This window comes from Mytilus trossulus, chromosome 14 (genome assembly GCF_036588685.1).
Source record: "Mytilus trossulus isolate FHL-02 chromosome 14, PNRI_Mtr1.1.1.hap1, whole genome shotgun sequence".
Taxonomy (NCBI): Eukaryota; Metazoa; Mollusca; class Bivalvia; order Mytilida; family Mytilidae; genus Mytilus; species Mytilus trossulus.
In genome coordinates this window covers 6,140,416-6,164,794 of record NC_086386.1, presented here as the reverse complement: position 1 = coordinate 6,164,794, position 24,379 = coordinate 6,140,416, and the positions used below count along the sequence as shown (strand labels likewise).

The 24,379-nt window shown below is 31.3% G+C and overlaps 1 protein-coding gene across 11 annotated transcripts in view; it reads right to left on the bottom strand.

Moving 5' to 3' along the window:
- The window catches only part of LOC134697202 (teneurin-m-like), a 141,050-nt gene extending 117,527 nt beyond the window's left edge, over positions 1-23,523 (bottom strand). For 4 of the 11 annotated variants that reach the window (XM_063559296.1, XM_063559306.1, XM_063559308.1 and 1 more), the window contains exons 1-2: positions 23,423-23,522; positions 482-553 (exon numbers count right to left, since the gene is read on the bottom strand). The gene's annotated coding sequence lies outside the window, so the exon portion shown is untranslated. Of the gene's footprint in view, positions 1-481; positions 554-2,411; positions 2,451-2,534; positions 2,670-5,569; positions 5,614-12,423; positions 12,441-23,422 lie in introns of those variants that run through there. The other 7 variants (XM_063559307.1, XM_063559310.1, XM_063559297.1 and 4 more) reach the window with 7 other exon arrangements.
- Positions 23,524-24,379: the final 856 nt, after the last annotated feature.

Genomic DNA, 24,379 nt, shown 5'->3' with positions numbered 1-24,379 from the left:
CTCAACTAGCAACAAATTCATTTTGTAAACATATAAGTAGTGTAACAGCTGGAAAATTATGAAATTATGAAGTTGACAATAGCCAGTCCCTTACCATCAGCAATGACATGTGTTTTATTAAAAAGAAATGTGGTAGTCAGATATTGCGACATCCATGTTGATCTCTTTCATCTTACATAGAAACGTTTTTAGAATAAATGTTTTGAGGAGATACATGTACCATCAAATCCAAATAAATATCTAAATCAACATGCATTGTGTGGATAACTCATTGGGCAATTACTAGGCTTATTTTAAAATATTTTTTATCACATTTTCTATTCTAAGCCAACATATATATTGACTTGAAAATGTACAGACCTGACATACTACAAATCAGTTCATTGGAACTATGTAGAAGATTAATTTTCAATACTATGAAGTGACATAATATGTAACATGATGCCAAAATAAATCTCTAAAACAAAGGTAAAGTACTTACCTATAAACTCTACAACAAGCTACCATTAGTTAGCTGTCTGTACAACCAACTAATTATCTAAATTCCAATATTCTGTAAAAATACAAGAAGCAAAGTGTTAAGGTTATGTGATTAATATCTCTAGGATCAATAGGAAACCAGTTGAATGTTCACTTTCTGGTATATTCATCTGTTGGGAATTTCCATCTCCGTGTATACAAATCTATAACAATTAAATTTACACTTCATGTTCAGCTTCATCTTCTCCGTAATATAAACTTCTGACGCGATTTACCGATGCTGATATTAGAAATACCAAATGTCTCCCGTTTAATAAATCTAATAAGGAAATCGGTAGAAGAATCTCACGGCTGATCTTTAAAGGAAGTAGGTCAAACAGTTTGTCATGATATTGTTTATGTAACTGGAATGTTCTTGTTTGATGTTGGTATCTAGTTTGAAGATATGAAGGTGAGATATCAGCTACCTCTTTTTTATTGATTCAATATAATGCCCCTAAAATATTTTAATCGTCAAACCTATTTTGTTCAATTTTTTAGTAAATCTATTTGAAACAATTTCAAAATTAATAAAAGGTATTGTGAAAATTTTAAAAATTTGGATAGTGACTTGACATATTGAATGTGAACTTGACATATTGGAGTGACTTGATAAATTTAATGCTGATTTGACATATGATATTGGATTTTGACTTGCCATATTAGATAGTGACTTAAAATATTGGAATTTTACTTGACCTATTGAATGTGGAATGACATATTTGATTGACGTGACTTGACCTGATGTTTTTTGACTTATGACATATCCAATACTGATTGGACATATAGTATAGTGACTTGATATTTTGTATTGTGAGTTAATATTTTGTATAATGAGTTAATATTTTGTGAAATAACTTGACTTAATATCTAATGACTTGAGGTCATTGACAATGATTTGACCTTGTATATACTGACTTGAGGTCATTGACAATGATTTGACCTTGTATATACTGACTTGACATATTGGAAAGTGATATGATACATTTAAAATTGACTTCACATTTTATACAGTCCCTTAAGATGTCTTGGATCTGCGTCAATGGGTCAATACTGCCTGGAGGACACATCCTCTTTTATCCATTTCACATCATGCATTTATTAAAATAAACTACAGGATGTGTTACTTATATTGTGCATTGTATGCTGAAGGAAGCACTTTCAAATCTTAGAAGTGTGTGGTTTATGGTCAAACTGCATTTTCTTGCAAATTGTATGTAAAGCCTTGTGTTTTTCAACCTCATTTGTTGCTGCTTTTCATGAGCATTGGTTAAAACATAACATGCAAGTTTGTTTTTTTTCGTTCAGCTTGAAATTGCTTTAAGCTCTTATATCACCAATTAAATTACACAAAGAAAATAAAAGGTTCAAATTTTCTACTTTTTGTATATATGATAAGATTCCAAACTTTTGAATCTCCCATGAAAATATAGATTGTACCAAAAAATCAAGTTCATGTTTTGGAGGTATTAGTTGAGTTATCATGTAATTAACCTAATGATGTAAAAAATAATAATGGTGTAGTGGTTAGTGCATCGGACTACTAACACAAAGGTTCCTGGTTTGATTCCCGTTTGGGATGAAAATTTCAGGAACTCAATTTTCGGCTCTCCCTTGACACCATTTGCGAGTATGGTCTTGAGGAAACGATGATAGTCCGTCGGATGGGGACGATAAATGGCTGGCCTGTGTTAAGAGAGAGTCACATCTCTTGCACGTTAAAGACACCCTTGTAGATTTCGAAAAAGAGTAGGCTAATGCCGCTACAAGGCAGCACTCGCACCCGCAAAGTGGAAAGGGATTAATATAAGTTGCAAAACTTGTTTCCCAATCCACTATAAATAAATATGTTTTAACTAATTAAACTAAAAAAATAATAAGATCCTACCTACCATTAAATTATGCAGAACATCCAAATTCATAAAAACAAATTTCTGATGAATAGTTTTACCACATGTTACAATAAGATCTTCCACCAAATTTAACTTCCAAAATAACAATAATTCATTAAATACCCTAATTAACGCTTTGTAACCAATATGGCTTTTAACTTCCTGTTCATTAATTCTCAGTGCCCCCTGTAACTGACCACTAGCTACGAACAATGGTTTATTGATCACAGTGACCAATACCAACAAACCCCTTCTGGTGCTTGACCACTGGTCAGAGAATTCAGAACAAAAGATCACATTGATTGTGGAGGCAGTGAGAGAATTACAGCTATGTTGATAAAAGGACTTAAAGTAGATCAACTATGTCAACATTGGATCTTTAACACATGATCAATATTCCAAAATATTAAATACATAAAAATTATATAACATAATCATAATCTTCTTTCATTTTAACAAAAAAATTTAGAAATCGGCATCCTTCAGTTTATTAACTGTTGGTCTTTCTACAATGACTCTATTGTCAGAAATGTTTGTAATTCCTGCCTTTGGCCTGTATAGCATGGTCTATCTATAAAAGTCTTATTGTTTGGAATGTTTGTTTTATATTTGCACAATTTAAATCTACTGTCGGCAATTTTAGATAAGTATTTATCAAAATAAATCTATCTAAAACATGAAAGTAAACATTTAATATATCAACAACTTATAGTCATTATTGATTCAATATTCTCTTTATAGTTAGAGGATTATACTTGGGCCATGTCATTTTTTTCTTTTTCCCTTTCCCATTCCGTATTTTAAGATCGTTTTTATTTTTGAACCCTCGCTGGCCAAATGTAAGCAAGGGGAAGCGAGGAGAGAGAAGGCAGCTCGCCTGTGTCTTACGGTGACTGACTCCTCGCTGGCCAAATGTAAGCAAGGGGATGCAAGGAGGGAGAAGGATAAATTGCCCTCTCCACTGGACATCAAAAACTCTGACAGAAAATATCATTCCAATTATCCAATCTTACTTAAATCTATGCTAAATACTTGCAAGAAAATATAAATTGTGTGAGAAGCCTTAATAAACTGCAGTGAAAATGTTGAGTGGGCTTTGATATTCTATAAATATTCCATTTTAATATTTTGCAAGCAGGGTGAAACCAAACTTTTTTGTTTGATATTCTTAAAATTCCAATAAAGTTTCCCAGTTCAAACATTTGAATGAAGAGTGGTAATAAACTGATATTACAGAAACCATAACAGTTAGTTAGTAAAATCCTTGAATACACATCAAAGAGAAATCAGTTTCTTTTAACGCCTCTTACAAAACAATATTTTGGATATAATTTTTAAATTCTAATCAATTAAATCAGATAATTTTGCTCATCAAAAATAAAGGTGAAAATAGCTGTATTGAAAGCCAACCAGTATAAAATGGTATTGCGTAATGGGCAAATCCAGATAACTAATAGCAGAAATCTTCTTGCTGAACAGAATCATCTCTGCAAAAAACACACAAAATAGTTTTTGTATTTCAAATGCTACTACCATGCATGCAGTTTAAAGTATCTATAAGGCTATGAAAATTCAGACATATATATATAGTGCAGAAAACTGTGGCATGGTGAGGAGACTTTATTTTACAAAATAAAGAAAAGATCAAAGGTCAATAAGTACTCTATCCATACCTTTATGTAACAATAACATATAGATCAAATACAGCATGTTGACCATATTCATTTATGATATCCCATATAAAATTGACCAGATTTTATGAGCAATCTGTTTTTGTATGTAGATTGTCCTATAAATCTTTGTTTATGGTCATCCTGGTTCTTATAACCATATGGTCAGGTATTTAAGTTGTAACACTATATAATCAATAATACTACCATTGACCATCAGAACAAAAGTACCCATGACCTTATAGTATAGATCTTACAGTGTCAGGACAAAAAAGACTGCCATATTTTGTTATTTGACAATATATCATAATTTTTAATCATTACATAACTGATGGAAGCAACTTCATGCTTTTTCAAGACAATGATGAAACATTTAATTGGTTTTAAAAACTTTCTGTATAAAATATTTAGTCAGCATTTAACTGATTACTACAAAGGAAAATAGGCGGATACAGTGGGCACTGGAAGGTCGCCCCCACCCCTTTAATGGAAAAAATTAGTTGATTATAAAGGGAATCACTGAAGTATGACTGGAGTATGCCCCCCCCCCCTTTTTTGAGGTTGGTCAGTGGATCCCCCTTATGAAAAGTTTTGAATTCTGCCACTGAGGAACATAGAGATATTGGTTATTTGCAAGGATGGATCTAAGGTTTAAACAAAAGGTGGTGGAGCAATATTAGTCATTGAAATGATTGCTGTAAGTGCAACAACTTATCAGGGTAACACTATGCACTATCAATATGTTAACTTAGGTTTTTAAGTTTTCCCCTGATAAAGGACAAGTTTTGACTACATGAAGATATGTGTAATCATCTCACAGACTTAATTTAGCCAGTCTCAGGACAATGAATACAATAAATACATCTCATTTATGTTGAATTCCTATGTGAATCTTGTTATTTATGATGTCAATATATCTATGTAGGTATGTATGGTACAGTTAAATGATCTAATTATACAGAATATTAAATAACAAATAGTATAAATAGCTCAGAAATTTAAATCTTAAATGACAATTTAAATTCAAGCCTTTATATCAACAGCGGGGACTGTTGGAGTCAAGTCAATAATATTTGTCAAGACCAGGTATTCAGACATTTTTGAGGGCTTGGGTGACTGTGCCTAGACTTATCATCTATCTTTAATATACAGGTAATGAAGACTGCTGATAATGATAGCACATGTGTCATATTATTAAAAATCTACTTGACCACTAATTGTGATAAAACATGATAACACGACTGATTAAATTTTAAAATGCAAGAGTACATGTGCACTACTTTTCTATAAATTTCTTGAGTTGTCCTGCATAGAGGTCACAAATATCTTAAATATTTTTAGGTACCAAAAAATCAAGAGTTTATTTCATTCCTTAATTTATTTTCAGTAAAAATCAGGAGTAAAATATTCAAAAAGACATAAGATTTATCTTACACTTACGTCCTTACATCTATAAGTGACATTAACAGTTATAATTAATATACTAACCTCAGTAACGATTATAATGAAATTCCTCTCAAAATAGCCACAATTGTGAATCATACTAAAAACTTTTTCAACTGGATTACATTTTAAAGTGCTTCATCGAGGTGTACAGTTTGTACAACAAAAACTGTAACAACATGTGGTCATAACTCACAATTACAAATTTCCTATTCAATTCAATGTTTACAAAAACTTGAATGAACTACTCGAAAAATGTTGAACTAGTACCGCCTACTTAAAGACCGTTACAATACCAACAAAATTGTCGATTAAATCCTTGTATATCACCAACACGTTCATTGAATCTGAGAAAAATCGTAGATACTGCTAGAAAGTGTAAATACGATTTTCTTCTTTATCTTCACATCTCAAGTACCCTATACATGGATTACTATTTAATGGTTCAAAGACGAGAAAATATTAAAATCAATAATTTAGATATTAAATATTTCTTTGAAATGGTAATAAACCGACCCAACAGGTGAGGAATAGAAGATGAAGAAATGATAATCGATCAAATTTTAATTTCCATTATGGATATGCTCTTTTTACTCTACTGATGTCTCACTGTTTCTCCTGCAACAGAAGGAAGGGATCCTTTCAAGTCCACACTGTTTCTGTGTTACTTTTCATTTGCTGTTTTCTGGGGTTTTTTTATTTTCAAAAAAAAATTTCACTCACTTTAGAAATATAATATTGCATGCTGTTAAAAAGACATGGCAAATTTTAACTTCAAAGTATTTTTTTTTAAATGATTGCTTTGGTGAGCACTTTATTGTAAATCTCTGACAAATGCAGCCACCTGTTTAGGAACTTGTTTGAAATAACTTTTACAACACACTTTCTAAATTCATTTAGGCATATAAAAGCTATTAACAACTTTGAAAATGGCTACAAAACACAACATGGCAATACTTTCAAATTGGGGATTATTCCAGTATGCATTAATGGGGGATAACTCTATTTTTCTTCAGCACAAATCACAAACTCATTACATTTTTTACATGTAAAAAAACAATAAAGCTTCCCACAACACATAAGCCTATTACAATAATAAAGTCATAATTCTGGATAAAAATACCAAGATGAAATGATTAAATAATAATTCTAAAATGTTAGATGTGTTTTTCTCCCATCACCATATGGCTATAATGGGACAATAAAAATATAACATTGCCTCTATCTATAATCCATAAGCCTGAGTAAAAAGTCAATTCTATTGTATTGGCTAGAGGCAATTATAAAAAGCTCTGACTACAGAACATTAAGGTATCATCAATACATCTCTAATAATAATAATGGTATTTACAATCACATCGCCCCGATTCACCAGTTATTTCGCCCCCACATATAGAGAACAAAATAAACAGTTTTTATGGTACACTTTTCTATTAAATAAACTTTTCCATTATTTATAATCTGTTCTGCTCTGTCAGTATAATTGAATTCTAAACTTTTCTATTATTTACAAATGTTTGCAGGTTTTAGTGAAACCCGAGTTTCATCAATTTTCTCTGCAATAATAAAATAATTAAAACGCTCTTTGACAAACATGCTACAATCTAAAATAAACAAGTCGGAGTACAAAAGACAGACTAAAGCTTAGGGGGTTGGAAGCTTACATTCTGTCCTAAATTACCTCTTGAAGCAACTCAAATCTGGTATTACAAAACTATTTAGAGTAAAACTGATAATTTGAAAAAGAATATATAAAAGCAAACTAGTGAATACTTGCGGCAAAAATGCTATAGCAGCATTAACATAGTAACCAATTCATGATAAGACAATTTAAGTACATTAGAACAAAAGACTAAGAAATAACATTAATCCAAGAAATATGTAAAACTGGTATGGGACAAATGTACAAAACTGGAAATTTCAGATCCCCTTATTCGTCATGTTGAAAAAAATCTAGAAAGATATTTCAATCCACAATTGGGTGTTTCTGTTTGAAAGAAAATGTCAAAGGTACATGTTGTAAGAGTACATTTTCAAACCATCAAAACTTCAAAATTAACCTATCAAAGTAATGACGGTTAACAATAATAATAATTGACTGTAGGTCAATACTCTTTAGGAAGTGCTGACCTCAACAGATGTAATTTTATCCTCCAATCAGTTACGTTCACCTGGCAATTAATATGTAACGGAAATTAAAAAACATAACGAGAAATATCTCTTTACACAAGCTGCTTGTTATGGTTTGAAAAAACATAACGAGAAATATCTCTTTACACAAGCTGCTTGTTATGGTTTGAAAAATGATACTAGTAATGACACCTTAAATCAATTTATGAAATGGAGTCTCCCAGTCCGCTGATGGAGACCACCGCCAACAAATTTCTGCTCGCTAAATATCAATACCCAATTCTGAATACCAAAAACAGTGAAATAATTATAAATAAACAACAAAGAATATCAGAGATACTGGCGAGATCTGATAGTGAACAATTAATGTTATTAAATTATTCCAGGCAGCTTATGGTCATGTGACAGTCATTGTATTACTATAATGTTCCCTTGCTGTGTTCCCAGGCTCAGTGAAAAACCTCACAGAAGTTTCAATTGAATTAAATGAATTAAATAATCAATTAATTTATAGTCTATAAAAATGAGGCCTGGCTCAGGCACTCTGTCCAAGAAAAGATGAGTATTTCTACAATGAATTATTTTACCAATGAAGACAGTTGATGGTTAAATGTAATCATAAAACATAAGTATTCCAATAATGATAGATACACTGCATGCTAAGCATGGAAGTACCATATGAAAGCAAGTATCAACATGAGTTGAAATCAGAAACAAACATAAAAGTTTTTTCTATGGTCGGGTTGTTGTCTCTTAATTGACACATTCCCCAGTTCCATTCTCAATCTTATTCTATAATGTAAAAGATATAACATTTTTTTGTTGTAATTTTACAAATTTGCTTTTCTATTAAAATATTATTCACCTCCTTGAAAACTGATGGAGTCTATAATTACCTTATTTAAACAACGTGCTTTGATTTTTTTGGCATCCAACAAGCCGGATACAATTCATACACAGATCATGTACAATGTTACTTTTTGTAGTGGACATTTTTCACTTTTATAGATTTGATGTTTTAAGCTGTTAATACGTTTCAATATAAAACTGTTGCCAAGCCACTATCTAATGCCCTATATCTCATTGTCTCCCTCTGGGTTATGAATCATTTTTTAATGAAATGAACAGCGATATCTGTGGATTGATATTATACGACAGTTTCATTTCCTCCTCAAATAACAACGTATAGATGAAAATGTCGCTGATTATTAGATGTGGAACAAAAACTGGTTGAACAACGGGTAAACAAGAAAATGTGCTTCAGGCAAACAGCAAAACCAATACTATCTTGATAAATTATTTCATGATGTGTACAGTACTGCCATTTTTGTACGTCTCACATTATATATATATATAAAAAAAGATGTGGTATAATTGCCAATGAGACAACTCTCCACAAGAGACCAAATGACACAGAAATTAACAACTAAAGGTCACTGTACAGCCTTCAAAAATAAGCAAAACATATGTTTAAGACACCTTACAGGGATTACTGCTTATTATAGACCATAAAATCTCATAGAAAAACCAACATTTAAATTTTTGTTCCAGACATGCTTGTATCTAAAAGAGAACTCATCAGTGATGCTTGAATAAAAAAATTAAAAAGGTCAAAAATAAACTACAAAGTTGTAGACAAGCCTTGACTTCAGGACTCAAAATTTTGAAGGAGACTGCAGCCAACAAATTTCTACTTGCTAAATATCAATTCCAAATTCTGAATACCAAATACAGATACGGTAATCTGATGCAGGAATAAAATATCCTTAGTAAACTTCTGTAACCTCAATGAACTTGTAAGATTTTAAATTGAAAGGGCACTGGCAAATTTGTCATGGACAAGATGGAAAAAAGCATGAAGTACATTACCTCCTATCATGCCCCCCTACACTCACTATCAGTCACTGTACTTCCTAGTAGATTTAATATAAAAACTGCATAAACTCAACAGGAAGTCACGTCACCCAACTAAAATGAGTTCTTTTTTTATATACAATAAATGTTTCGTCTTCAATAAACAATTGAGTATACTATCTTATATTCAAATAAGGTATAAAAATAATAAGGACAAATTTTGTTATGGTGAAAGATTCCTTTTTTGTACTTATAACATTATTTTCTTTATTATAATCCTCCCATCAGAACTGTACTATTAAAGTACTGTGGTACATCTGAGTTCTGCCAAATCAGCAATAAAAAGAACAATTGTACTTCAGTTTGAAAAGCAAAACTCCTACAAACTGTCAGATATTTCTCACTAAAAACGTCTAAATTCAATTATACTCAGTCTTACTAACAAATGATAGAAAACAGATCAAGAATTTCCATTACTTAAAATGTTCGGATCATCAATTCCGTTATTCTCACCCTGGCTCCATCTATCTGTCAGGCTGACTTAATCTTTAGTCCTTAAACTATTTTTCCAATGACAATAAAATTCTTCAATAGAAAAAATATGGTTGAAATTACATTTAGAAACAGGAATAAAAATAACATTACAGAAATTTATTTTGATTAAACTAAGATGAGGCTAGAGTTACAAAGACAAACCAGACATCTTGATGACTTCCAATCTACTACGCTCGAAAAGAGGAAATAATGTCATCTTCCACGACTTCTTAATAAAAAGACGATGATAAATCATTGACTTGGCATCAGAGTGATTTCAATTTTTTTTAACACAAATTCATTTCAATTCTCCAAATGGTGATTTTTAATAGTCGTACAGCATACACAAACATGGTGCTGTCACGCGTCAGAAGACAAATGGATCCACTAACTAATTTACATAAAATTAATTTGTGATACGCAGAATACAATTGTTTCATCTGCTAGCGAGTTGGAAAAATAAAAAATAAAAAAATAATGGTTTTCATAAAATTTTAATGTGATTCCCCTCTAAGTTTGCATGAAGCTGTAAAATCAATGGGGATCATTGAAGGCTAAATTGAATTTCAAATGTACCGTCTACCAACTTGTAGTTTAATGTTTTCAAGGATAAATTTAAATTTTCTTTTCAATAAACTTAAAATGCAGATGCAGATTATGTTTAATTGAATTTGTTCTAGGATTTATTTAAATCACTCAGTGTGCCCTTTTTAAAACAGCCATTATAAAAGCTAACATGCACTGGTAGTCCAATTTATTTGTTATGGGATTACCATGCAAGTTATTGTAATGAGTGTTTTATAAAATGGTACCCAGGTATGCTCTGGATTTTTTAGTTATTATAGACAAACCTATAAACATTAACAAATCACAAACAGTGATACTCCTGTGGATCCATTAATTTTGGTGGGCACCTGGAGTTTTAGTGGATGTGGAAATAATTGAATTTTCTTGGAGCTTCATTTAGCATTATGTTGAGTGGTCTTACAAGCTGGTTCCGTAACAATTTAAATTTGTTTTTCACCTCTACCCATGAAATCCTTGAAATTTAGCCAAATAATCATGAAACTTCAGTTAATAAACAAATACATTACAAAAGGAAATCACTTCAAAAGTATTCAAAAAAAAAATAAAAAAATAACCAATTTGGTAATTTGCTTTAATATGCATTACATCATAAAGTAGGCATTATCGTTTATGAAATTCAATCACCATTTAATATTCAATAATATTTCAAAGTCTTTTCAAGTATCCTTTATGAAATTGTGAATAAGTTATTGTCCTCCAAACATGACTCTTCAGTTTTAAATTTCTAAATTCAATGCTTTAAATTTGTCAATTTATTACCCATTATAAGAAATTATATTTCTAAAATAGATCTGACATTATAAGGGCTAATAATTATTGAAAATGTATACAAAATTGCCACATAATTTTCTGCAATTACTTGTCACATATTGTGATTCTCCCTGGTTCTCAATGTATTCCCATACCACTCAAGCTGATTGACGGCCAAATTAACGAAATCACAAATGTCAAACGATTCACGGATAAAAAACAATGTTTTGCATAAAAAGATTCAACGTCTTGAAAAATTTAACATTCCCAATAGAGGCAATAAAAATTGTTGTCCTTTGTTTACAATTTGTCCTGTACAACAGACGTTAAATCCTGACGACAGACAAGTAATCGGTTGTCGTGATGTGTCCCCTTACAATCAGTGTTCTAATTTTTTTCCAATTTTTCCAAATGGCATCACACCTCTGAAGATTTATTTTGATTTGTGAAGTGAAAAAAGAGAATTAAACCTATTAGAATGTTAATTCATCTACTTCTGCTCTTCATACAAAACATCTGTCTGATTTTTTAAGATACAGAAAGTTTGGTTGGAATTCTTCTTCAAACCATTTTCCACTTATTCAACCAAAAATATCTTTCAAGAATTGTGTGTTTTATTTTCACCCCAGTCCAAATAAGAATATTTGTTTCCCTTTATTTTCCTTTTTATAAAAATTTTAGACACATACACATATACATTCATGGTTTACTTTTATAAATCATGACTTAGATGGATAGTTGTCTCATTGCATTGGCACTCATACAACGTCTTCTTATATTTATACACAATTAAAAGTTTAAGATACATAGACTTTTCTCTTACCCTAAAAACAAAAATTTTATAATGATTGCTCTTTTTTATGAGACATTATTGGATATAATGAAATGCTGACTTTATATAAAACCAACTATAATCACCATAATCTATACATAATAAAAAAAAAAAAGACAAAAAAAACGTGACCTGAAAATTAAAAACACAATTGTTTTTTGAAAAGGCTATAAAAAATAGATGTGAAAATTATAAAATGAAAATAACCAACCTGCTTTCAGAAGATTCTTGATAAGTCCTATAATCTATCAAGTAAATTTAAAAGTTAATAAAGCCCCTCATACAGGTAAAACTTCTCATTGTTGTCTACAGATAACTTAACAATGAGTTATATCAGAGATTAAATGATGGTATGTCACCAGCGATCATCCTACCCAAGTCACAATATAATACCACAGATTTCCAACTGATTACACACTAAATACAGCTCTCTCTGTCCAGACCAAATTGAGCAGTAAATAGGTCTATAGGATGATGATTATATAAATAACTAGATACAGGTTAATACTACATGTAAACACAGAAACAGACAGTTGTGTATAGGGGAAGTGTCTTCACAATCAACTGTTTTCGTCAAGTTAGGCTTTTTTCTTATGGTGGCCTATTTTGAGTATAATTCTTACAACAAACATCAATGAAAGGAGTACCAGCCTCATTAATTCTTAACCTGGGACATCAAAAACAGGCTTATTGAGAGAGTTGAGCATTGGAAATTTGGTATTAGTTGAAGCTGTGAAGATGGAGGCACATAACAAAATTAATGTTTGAAAAAGATTGAAAACCTTTATCAGAAGAAATGAGAAAACCAAAAAGTTAATGGACAAACAGGGTACCCTTATCTTCATCAGAGGCAGTTTTATTCAGAATCTGATTGATGTCAATACCACATCATACACATTTTCTAAATTTAGGAATGACAAACTGATTTTTATAATTTGTCGAAACTTAGTTTGATACAAATTATTACAACTAAAGCGATAGTTAAAACACTTGTATCTATACCTTAAAGCTGTAAACTGAACATAACTGAACATACATGATATAGTTTGTAACTTTACGATATATTATATATGTATCAGATTACTTAGAAGCCGCAAGACAAAATGATAAAAATATGATCTGTTTGTGGTGAATAGTTTTGTTTTTCATGTGGAATTGCAGCTGACTGTTTCTAAATGAAATTTTCTATAAAAGAAAAAAAAACATTGAAATATTCAGGTAAAGTCACAGATTTATACAGTATTGGGTCTAACAATATTAATCCTAAGTAACTGTTTTGTAAAACTAGTGAATTAAATTATCAACACCCTCCTCCTTTTTACCAGTTTCATAAAAATACTAATGTCAACTCAAATTTTCTTTAGAAATAATGCATGAACTATGTCAAATGAATCCTGCCCACCTTAAGGGTTTTATCACTGGAATGAATATCTATGTTATATTTGCCACTGGACATGATTTATGTATTCATACTCTGTAAACACTTTGGCATGGCATAACTTAGACTACTTCTACATTGAATGATTTAACGCCTGTAGTAGGTTAGGACAAAATATTCAGAAAAATTACATTGCAAACATTTTTTTACTATTCTTAGTACTTTACATCTAACTTTAGCCAAATGTTATAAATAAACAAAAAACTCACTTACTTTAGAATGAACAGCAAACAGAAAGTGCATGATTTATCTCCTTTGTTCACAAGAGTTTGTTTCTATTTTAAAGCTGTCACACATATACCTATAGTTAAATCTGTTTTAAATAAGCCACAAGCCCACAAGGAAACTATTTACCTACAAATTTAAAATATTTGTACCATAAAAATTCAAACCATTGAATTGTATAATAAGTTTAAATATTTCACTAACTTTTAATTTAACGTTAAATCCTATTTAACACATCACTGTCCTAACGATATTGACAATAGATTTTCCATTTATAACCAATACTTATTGGTTCTATGGTTTATTTATAAATAATACAATATTTATCTAATCTTATGAACAAAGATTTAAGATTTCAATATTTCACCTCAAGTCCTTAAGTGCTTTATGTAACATGTTGTATATATGAATAAATTACAATAAACTCAAGTCAACTACCAATTATCACCCGAAGTTTGAGGTCAAAATAAATTCACTCCATCTATATATTAAGAGTTGAATGATAGGCACATTCAAACTCATATTAGTCAAGACCAAATTGATGCCAAGGCTGAATACCAAAGGCAAACAAAAGAGAAACAACAGTATACAAAACACAACATAGAAAACTGCAAATTTGCCAAAATGAGCAACACAAATTTAAAACAACACTAACACAGGGTGATCTAAGCAGATTATTTTTTGCTATTGAGTTGCTTTAATACCAACACATCTGAAATGTTAATAAAGATCACATATACAGTAAACTGTCAACACCTTAAAAACAATCTTCAATATGGGGGGTAATATTCAGGTACATGAATACAAACTTTATTACAATAAATCAAACATAATAAAACATTATAACCTATAATAATACTATAAAATCTTAAATTCATGAGGATTCATACTGCATATAAGTACTAAGATCACCTAAGATACTAAATCTTACTCAAGTTTCCTCTTCAGTTTTAAAACCTAACCGAATTTACACTTTTTGAAATTATGACTGAAGAGGGCATAAAAATTTAAATACTGTATTCAATATCTAATTCTGTTTTCTAGCTCAGGGTATTGACTTGTGTCCACAAAGTTTATAATACAAAACTGACCCAGAAAAACGCTTAGCAATTTCTGTTGTTGTACCCAAAGGAGTAAAAAGAGCAACAAACCAGCATCTTATCATCCCCCATAAAATAGATCACAATATTCACATGTACATGTACCATGACTATTAGCTAAATATGAGAGAATGAATAACATGGAATAACTGCCCTATAAACAGAACACCATTCAATTATAACTCCATATAACCATGATAAATATATGTTATAATGCAGGACAGATGGTTTATGTGTCAGAAATGTCACCGTAACATGGAGGACAAATATGCATGTTCTCTGAGAGCATGAGATATTACCCGCAAAATCCTCTTATACACATAATTGTCTGTACTTAATTGATTTTTACCATTTATAAAATATTTACAAATTTTTCCTTCATGTTTTAAAAACAGTTTTATGACCCACATGAGTAAGGGATTTGTTTGTTGTTGCAGTTATAACATGTTTTACATGGAAATAAAGCTTACGATCTCACCCGACTGTTACTGATACAGAGATTTAAACATAAAACAAGAGTTACATTACTATTCAACGTAAACATTGAACATCCTATTCTTTCAAATATTAATTTAAATTTGACATTAGGTTGTATTAAAGGTACATGTATTACATTGTGTATTTTGTTCAATAACTGATTATACCACTGCATCATTGTGCATGATAGGATATATTTCTCGTCTCATGACAATTATATATTCAAATTAAAAATGTGAGGCTTATGCCGTACCTTTTAAATATTTAAAATTTAAATGTCTCCAGAGAAGAAATATCATATTGCATGCGTTACGGCAGTGGAATCTATTACTCTTATGATTTATTAGAACATGTGTAGGCAAACTTTAATTCAATTTTTAATGATTCTCAAAAATATTGAGTTTTTAAAAGTGACATAATCAGACATGGTCAATGGCGCAGGAGGGTATCATAGGTTCAATACATTATAATTGATATTCCTCCATGCAAATCACACTAGATACAAAGTATCACTGATGTATCATGAGACGTTGAAATGAACTTAATAAAGAAAACTCCACATTTAGTGCTGACAATGCCACCTGGCACCATGTGACATTTGTTCAAGAAGGACAACTAGAGGCTCTAAAGAGCCTGTGTCGCTCACCTTGGTCTATGTGAATATTAAACAAAGGAAGCAGATTGAAAATTGACTACAAAGGTCAATAACTCCTACAGGGGTCAATTGACCATTTCGTTCATGTTGACTTATTTGTAGATCTTACTTTGCTGAACATTATTGCTGTTTACAGTTTACCTATATCTATAATAATATTCAATATAATAACCAAAAACAGCAAAATTTCCTTAAAATTACCAATTCAGGGGCCGCAACCCAAAAAACAGGTTGTCCAATTCATCTGAAAATTTCAGGGCAGATAGATCTTGACCTGATTAACAATTTTACTTCATGTCAGATTTTCTCTAAATTATTTGGTTTTTGAGTTATAAGCCAAAAACTGCATTTTACCCCTATGTTCTATTTTTAGCCGTGGCGGCCATCTTGGTTTGATGGCCAGGTCACTCCACACATTTTTTAAACAAGAAACCCCAAAGATGATTGTGGCCAAGTTTGGATCAATTTGGCACAGCAGTTTCAGAGAAGAAGATTTTAGTAAAAGATATATAAAATTTACGAAAAAATGGTTAAAAATTGACTTTAAAGGGCAATAACTCCTAAAGAGGTCAACTGACCATTTTGGTCATGTTGACTTATTAGTAAATCTGACCTTGCTGAACATTATTGCTGTTTACAGTTTACCTATATCTATAATAAAATTCAATATAATAACCAAAAACAGTAAAATTTCCTTCAAATTACCAATTCAGGGGCCGCAACCCCAAAACAGGTTGTCCAATTCATCTGAAAATTTCAGGGCAGATAGATCTTCACCTGATTAACAATTTTACCTGATGTCAGATTTGCTCTAAATGCTTTGGTTTTTGAGTTATAAGCCAAAAACTGCATTTTACCCCTATGTTCTATTTATAGCCATGGCGGTCATCTTGGTGAGTTGGCGGGGTCACCGGACACAATTTTTAAACTAGATACCCCAATGATGATTGTGGCCAAGTTTCAAATAATTTGGCCCAGCAGTTTCAGAGGAGAAGATTTTTCTAAAAGATTACTAAGATTTACGAAAAATGGTTAAAAATTGACTATAAAGGGCAATAACTCCTAAAGTGGTCAACTGATCATTTTGGTCATGTTGACTTATTTGTAGATCTTACTTTGCTGAACATTATTGCCTTTTACAGTTTATCTCTATCTGAAATAATATTCAAGATAATAACCAAAAACAACAAAATTTCCTTAAAATTACCAATTCAGGGGCAGCAACCTAACAACAGAATGTCAGATTAATCTAAAAATTTCGGGGCAGATAGATCTTCTTCACCTAATTAACAATGTTACCCCATGTCAGATTTGCCCTAAATGCTTTGGTTTTTTAGTTATAAGCCAAAAACTGCATTTTACCCCTATGTTCTATTTATAGCCATGGCGGCCATCTTGGTTAGTTGGCGGGGTCACCGGACACAATTTTTAAACTAGATACCCCAATGATGATTGTGGCCAAGTTTGGTTAAATTTGGCCCTGTTGGTTCAGAGGAGAAGATTCGGGCCAGGTGAGCTAAAAAGTATATAAAATATCTATATCCATCCTATTATAACTTCTCTTTTTTTAAATCAATAAGATTTCTTCACTTCAATTTCTTATAAAATCAGCATGATTCCAGATTTCAATCTTTATTTTTATTCAAATCAATGCGATTTCCTGTTTGACATCACCCTATGTCCTATACCACCTACATAATACAATGCTACGATCAACACAACAGTAAATACTATTATAGCGGAGAAGAAACAGCTTAATTTTCCTATACAATCTAAGATGTATGAAATCAGCTTATACACAAGAAAGCAATCAGCACTATAAAGCTATGTAATAGGGTTATACTATCTCTATACAATGGTCACAAATTACTTTATTATCTCTGTCAATAGAACTCAGATTTCATGATAAGATTCTTCAACAATGGACTAGATTTCATCAAAATCAATAATTCAAACTTTTTTATTTTAGTTCTTTCTGCATCAGTAACTTCAGTGAGTTACTTGGCCTATAACAGATAACAAGTTGATAGTTTTCTCAATGGAATGGTTTCAAATTTTTTATCAGGGCCGACTTTACAGTATGGGTTTTTGTCATTTTTGAAGGTGGTCAGGTTTCCTATAATTGCTTACATCCACTTCATTTGTACTTTATTTTCATATAACAGAGACAACTGGGACTTCTTCTTCAGATATACTGCGTAGAAGACATAAAACTGTTGAAATTTAGGGATTCTTGAGGTAAAAATCTCTGACTGGTTCAGTGTCATATAGTCTTACTTTTGCAGACATCTCTACCTTTAAACCAAGATTTGCATCATACATCAGGCCCATACTGCCCATAGACATATTTGTTTACAGGACCAAAAAGGGGGTTATTAGAATGACAATAAATTATCTTTGAACAACCTCAAAAGATTGCCGTGAAGAAACTGACTGTAGGAATTCGTCAATGCATTAATATTGCACATAAAAGGTATAAAGAACAATTAGAAAGATGAGATTAATAGAGCTTCTGATTTCTGACAGACTGCAAGTTTCTCCTTTATTGATAGTATTACTGCTAGGGAGTATCAAATTATGGAATATCCGAGACAGAGGTGTTACTGATTATCAAGGGACAAAACCATGTGACAAATATTTAACAGATTACAGAACGGGTGAGAAATCACACATATGGGGCATTACAGTATCAGTTTATTATATCTCCCAAGTAAATCTGATAGTCCTTTTGGGTTTCCACTAATTTCCAATGGATTGAATACCATTCCTGTTCTATCAATCCTAGATATCTGATGTCCTGAACCAATAAATCACCAGTCAGTATCTAACTGCCCATCTGTTGCTAGAGAGCCATTGTCCACTACTTTTATTACTCAGATCATGAACTTTACATTACTATGGATTAATTCTCTATAAATCACAAATCCCCTTGAACTATCAATTTATAGCTCAAATTAAAATCTAATTTCCACATTATCAAATTCAAACAATAACAATTAGAGTTATATTAACAAAGATTTGAGAGACTGGGTATATCTCTTAGCCACAAGCTTGTTCAAGGTCTTTTGTGGGTTTTATTATATCAAACATAACAAAAGCAATTTAAGCATGTGACAGATGTTATGAACAATAAATTCCATCTTCAAAATTAAAATAATTGTGTAAAAATCAATAAAACAATTTATATCCTGCATTTTATGTGCAATCTTAAAATCAGTGAAAAACAGATGTCAAATAGAACAATACAAAAGTCAGTGTGCTACTGCATCAGATAATCATATTAATTATCTAAATTGTCTACAACATACTGCATTGTCAATAGTGGGTATTAAAATTGTCAAATATATGACTTTTATTCTGACACATAACTTTTTCTTTTGTAAATGCTTAGAAACAAAACAGACAGGCCTGATATAAACAATACCCAAGGAGCTCTGTACCATATAAGAATATTTAGCTTAATCAAATTGATAAATACAATCAATAAAATAGTTCTTCCTGCCAACACAAAAACACACTTTAGTTTGATTCATTATCTTTAATACCCCTGTTTGGGAAGTGCTTAGTATCTAGAGAAAGTTCCTGTCCAACCCTCAATTATTCCCTAGAGGTAAATTTCACTCAATACCCCTCAGTGGCAGATCCATGGGTTGGAACCCCCTTTTTTAGACGATAAATGCATTTGAATGGGGATATATGGTTGGAACCACCCTTTTAAAATTTGCTGGATCCACTCCTGTCCCTGCTATTGGACTGTAAGTCCCTAGAGGTAGCATACCCGTAGCAAAGGGGGGATTTTTCCAACCCCCCTAGCCCCGCCTTGAAAACGAATAAAGACTGTTAAAGTCAACGTTCTGTTCAAATTGTGACTGTTAAAGTCGAGTTTTTGAGGCCAAATAACCCCCCTCTGAAAATTCCTGGCTACGGGCCTAGGTAACATTCTCTAAAAAAAAACTAGTGTTGATGAGTGTTGATGAGCTTGCCCCTTTAAATATCCTTCAGTGGAGTCAGTCCTTTGTCGTACATCAAAATACAAATAATGTAAGTGCATTAGCACTGAGTTCTGTGAGGATTTACTGTCGGCCAGCAACAGAAACTTATAATGCACAACTGAAAAACTTACTTTCTTTAACAAACGTGTACTGAAATTATCCTGTCAAATCATATATTTCCCCATCCTTATGTCCCAGTAATCATATCAAATGGTGTTTATCAATGATATAAAAAGTTACAATATAATTAAATTAATATTAACGATGTATCTGACTATTAAACCTTGTACAGGGACATATAAAAATACCAGATAATCCATCAAAGTGAATACCTGTAAATATGTTACATCAAAGTAACATCTCCCCAGGTGTGGACAGGTATACAGGTGTGAAATAGTACACCTAAGATACTGGTCAGTGATGATCATAATTTATATGCATACAAAGACTAAAATGACAGTTTAATATCCTAACATCTGAGAAGTTTACCTCCATAAACATGATAGGATCAACATCAGGTCAAAAGATCAAATTGATTCTTTACAATATAATATGAATCATGACCCTGGTCAATGAAAGCATTTTGTATCTCTGATATCTTCAGGTATTGTTACTACTGAAGTCTGCACTGTTGGTGACTAGCATTCTAGTAAAAGATAATTATATGTAAATGTATATAGACCCACCTGAAGCATATGTTACACAATGTACTAGATAATTATTACCAAAACCAGCTGTAAATCTTTCTTATTTATTCACAGTCAAGTATCTTTACACATTTTATAAACTGGCATATTAGTCAAGTTCACAACATTATAAAGCTCGGACTTTGAGGCAGATCTTGCTAGTGTATGGATCTGTGGGATACAATGTGAACAAAGCAATACTTATTATAATAGTCTTCTAATCATTTTGAATATCCCTATGAAATATTAACTGAAATTTGTATTCACAGCTACTACCTATATTGAAAACAGACATACAAACACTCAGAACTGCAAACAGACAGAATTGAAGAACACACAATGTAATTGTTAATGTTAGAGTCAACTGGAAATAAAACTTATATAAAATAATGAAATGTGTTATGATTACCAATCAACAAACTATTCACTATAGTCCAAATTGAAGCAGGTCACCATACACAACCTTCAACAATGATTAAAACCAATACAAATATATGTTTATTTTGCCAAAAAATTTCAAAGCAACAACTATAAGATGTTAAGACCAGGACCATTAAATCAAGAGACATAATCCTATCAAATGTACAATATCTGTCCATTTAAAAATGTATTTCTGTCACCAGTGGTCACTCTGTATATCCTGATTAAAAATGTATTTCTGTCACCAGTGGTCACTCTATATTTCCTGATTAAAAAGGTATTTCTGTCACCAGTGGTCACTCTATATTTCCTGATTAAAAAGGTATTTCTGTCACCAGTGGTCACTCTATATTTCCTGATTAAAAATGTATTTCTGTCACCAGTGGTCACTCTATATTTCCTAATCAAAGCTGACAGCCGGTCAGAGCTGTAAACAGGAAGTTCTCACCTGTTTAATTCACATCATGTAAATCAAATACAGGAATATGTTCATGTACTACAACTACAAAGACCTTCAGGAGTTTTCTGACATACTAGAGTTGTTACGTACAATATCAACAAAGACTTAGTATAAAGTGGTCAGAGCCTATCAACACAGATTTAATATAAGCTTAGTTAGAAGCCTGAGTTTGCAAGTACTTTAAAGGATTCAAACAATATTACCAGCTAAGGTGGTCATGTGAATATCAAGAACAATTTTATGCAGAACCAAACCACAGTCATGAATACTCTAGTGCATCTAATTTTTAAACTTTTCTCACAAAGTTAACATCTGAATGATTCTTGTATTCCAATGGACCTCTCCATTCTACAGTCCCAGTACTCAACAGCAGGTTATGACAAGTGTAGACAACTCTGATGATTTTTTGTAGTTACTTATAAATTCTTACACAAGTCTTAGGATTCTTAAAGATTTTGCGATAGGTATTTTTTTTTAAAGTTCATATATCTACCCAACCATTTCAAAAATTATAAAATTACAGTATTTATAAGGATTGAAGAAAGGATTATTTTTTTTTTATTCAGTTTGAAATTTGACACTTCCAACTTCAGGTCAAACCAGCTGATAATGAAAACAAATACACCAAGCAAAAATTTAATCAGCATTTATACCTTCCTTTTATTATTTCCATGTCTGCATATATTAAAATCATTTAAAACAATTTCCTACCCATATGGAGGAGGAAAACCTCAGCTTCCCTAATAATCTATAACGAACGTTTCATCACGATTTATTGTCAGGCTTTAGATATTTAACTCAGTAATATACAGAATAAATGACTTTTTGTCTATTATCATACAGAATAACGATTTTGAGTACAGATTTTTGACACTTCAGTTTTCTAACAGCATGACTCTAAGTCATGCACTCAATTATTTTTTGTACATACAATGTATAATACGTGGTATTGATCAATCTGTACTACGTAACTCATCCGAGGTTTTGTCTTCTTAATAACATCCCTCAACAGAAGTCATCTAAATCTTTAAAATGCTGGCACACAAAAAATCATGAAAAATCAGTGAATGAATTTGAAATCTAATCATGGCAAGCTTTAATTAAGTTTGTCCCAATATAAAGGCACATGTTCTATCATTAGAAATTTAATTTAAAGTCCTTCATACTCAAGTCTTATTGTGCTATTTGTCATCAAATGCAGCATCGAAAAACGGTAGAATTAAAGAAAACAAGGAAAATTATACGGGGGAATGCAGGAGTGCATATCAATTAGTACACATTATCTAACATTTCGAAATTGTTTTTAACGTTTTCTTTCTTGTTTTGTTTTTTTGGTGGAGTGGGGTTAATATCTTAAATCTACTGGGGAAGTAAAAGATGGAAAAATTTAAGAAATGTAGATTGCTGCTTTTCAAATATTATTTCATCAGAAGATATTTGTCTTCACAAACATGGCAAAAGGATGCAAACAAATTTGATATTACAAACTTCTATTTAGGAGCATTTCAAAGATATAAGGAAATGCTCTGCAATGTTTTTATTAATGAGAAAAATGTGACAGTATCAAATTCCCAATAATAAAATTTCCATTCATAATTTTAGTCATAATTTTCCTTCATAAGATTTTTGCAATCGCCTTGATTTAATTTCATAGTTTTGACATTGGTCAAAGATTGGCAAAAATAAAGGCATGCATTAATTTCTGATGTATTGCAAACATTTAACAATATGCAGATATAGAAACGCAATGTACTTACAATCACAGCCTTCAACTATCCAAATAACTCTAAATCAATCATTATACATACTGAAAATATTCACACCATATAGGTGAAAATGTCAAACACATTATATGGTCATATGTCCAGTGAAATGGCTTTGATCTGAGGAAGTTAACTAGACCATGACCAAGAGTTGTCATTTAGTGTATTAGTACACCTGTTATAAATACCTGCCTTGACCTCTGACCCTCCCAGGCTGGTGATTTATCAATAAGAGATCAATTGTTAGTTGTGAGATAGATCACATGATTAAAGGTAATTACTACAGACTTCAAATTCACAATGAAAAGAGGACTGAACACTGCGAAATCTAATACAAAAAACTGGGTTTCTAATTGTCACTTAAAAGCATTTACAGACAAAATATATTCAGCTTAGTTCAGTCCCATTTATCTAATAGTCTGGGATTACAAGCTGGGGGTATTCTAAGGACTTTTCAAAGGTCAATTAAAAGCATCACATTTTCTATAATATTTTTTCTTCAAAAACAAAAATTTATCATGAATTAATAGTAAAAAACAATAAGCATCTTTAAGGGCATACGATACAGTTACAGGGGAGGTAATGACGTTGCTAACGTAAAATGTTATTTTCACTACGTCAAACTGTGACATATCGGGAAAAGATGCATTTTTTGATTGATTTTTATCATTCAAACTGTTTAATTTGAAAATGAGTTCATGGACCCCTATTTTTCAAAACGGCGATTAGTTTCATTTTTCAGGGAGATTATGTGACCCAAATTTTATAAAACTGTAAATAGAGTTTTTTTTTTAATTTTGATAAACTTGCAGTAAAAAATTACGTTTTTTCCTCAATTCATGAACATTTGATAAATATGAGTTATTTTTGAATAAAAAAATGCATATTTTTTAGGACACTCATAAAGTACAGAAATTAGCGATTATTTAACAAAAAACAATTTGTATCTAT